Below are 1,903 nucleotides of genomic sequence, written 5' to 3'. Positions count from 1 at the left end.
GTAAATATGTTTTATCTGGGACAATGTTTAGTTCATTATTGAGTTTATTGAGTAAGAATGTTTATTTAGGATAGATCTAGGATAGGACTAGGATAGGACTAGGAGGATAGGACTAGGATAAGACTAGAATAGGCCTAGGATAGGACTAGGATAGGACTAGGATAGGACTAGGATAAGACTAGGATATGACTAGGCTATGGCTAAGAACGGACTAGGATAGGACTAGGATAGAACTAGGATAGGACTAGGATAGGACTAGGATAGGACTAGGATAGGACTAGGATAAGACTAGTAAATGACTAGGCTAGGACTAAGAAAGGACTAGGGAAGGACTAAGATAGAACTAAGATAAGAATAGGATAGGAATAGGATAGGAATAGGATAGGAATAGGATAGGAATAGGATAGGAAAAGGATAGGAATAGAATAGGAATAGGATAGGAATAGGATAGGAATAGGATAGGAATAGGATAGGAATAGGATAGGATAGGAATAGGATAGGAATAGGATAGGAATAGGATAGGAATAGGATAGGAATAGGATACGAATAGGATACGAATAGGATAGGAATAGGATAGGAATAGGATAGGAATAGGATAGGAATAGGATAGGAATAGGAAAGGACTAGGATAGGACTAGGAAAGGACTAGAATAGGACTAAGAAAGGACTAGGATAGGAATAGGATAGTAATAGGATAGGAATAGGATAGGACTAGGATAGGACTAGGATAGAACTAGGATATGACTAGGATAGGACTAGGATTGGACTAGGATAGGACTAGGATACTTTTAGGATAGGACTAGGATAGGACTAGGATAGGACCAGGATAGGAATAGGATAGGACTAGAATAGGACTAGGAAAGGACTAGGATAGGACTAGGATAGGACTAGGATAGGACTAGGATAGGACAAGGATAGAAATAGGATAGGACTAGGATATACAATATACAATTCACAATACACAAACTATTAAACACATGTGTTACACAGGGTTCTAATTGATAAACCTTCCTTGTTAAACTGGTGCCATTATAAACTGGTGCCATTATAAAAATAGTAAAAAACGTTTATAAAGTTTCCAGTAAACTATTTGACACTAAACAGCTTGCACTTCGAGACCTTTCAACAGGGGAAACTTTTTTATTTGAATTAAAATTAAAGAAATATATCATTACGTCTTTTAAATAAACAGTTTTAATAGAGAATTCTCTAGAGAACGATACCAGAGAACTAGGAGAAGGATACTAGAGAACTAGGAGAAGGATACTAGAGAACTAGGAGAAAGATGCTAGAGAGCTAGGAGGAAGATATGAGAGAACTAGGAGAATGATACTAGAGAACTAGGAGAAGGATACTAGAGAACTAGGAGAAAGATACTAGAGAACTAGCAGAAAGATACTAAAGAACTAGGAGGAGGATACTAGAGAACTAGGAGAAGGATACTAGAGAATTAGGAGAAAGATACTAGAGAGCTAGGAGGAAGATATGAGAGAACTAGGAGAATGATACTAGAGAACTAGGAGAAGGATACTAGAGAACTAGAGAACTAGGAGAAGGATACTAGAGAACTAGAGAACTAGGAGAAGGATACTAGAGAACTAGGAGAAAGATGCTAGAGAGCTAGGAGGAAGATATGAGAGAATTAGGAGAAGGATACCATAGAACTAGGAGAATGGTACTAGAAAACTAGGAGAAGGGTACTAGAGAACTAGGAGAAAGATACTAGTGAACTAGAGAACTAGGAGAAGGATACTAGAGAACTAGGAGAAAGATACTAGAGAACTAGCAGAAAGATACTAGAGAACTAGGAGAAGGATACTATAGAACTAGGAGAAAGATACTAGAGAACTAGGAGAAGGATACTAGAGAACTAGGAGAAGGATACTAGAGAACTAGGAGAAAG

This window comes from Eurytemora carolleeae, unplaced genomic scaffold, assembly GCF_000591075.1.
Source record: "Eurytemora carolleeae unplaced genomic scaffold, Eaff_2.0 scaffold36, whole genome shotgun sequence".
NCBI classification, from domain to species: domain Eukaryota; kingdom Metazoa; phylum Arthropoda; class Copepoda; order Calanoida; family Temoridae; genus Eurytemora; species Eurytemora carolleeae.
The sequence above is the reverse complement of the archived record's forward strand: the minus strand, read 5'-3'. Positions refer to the sequence as shown.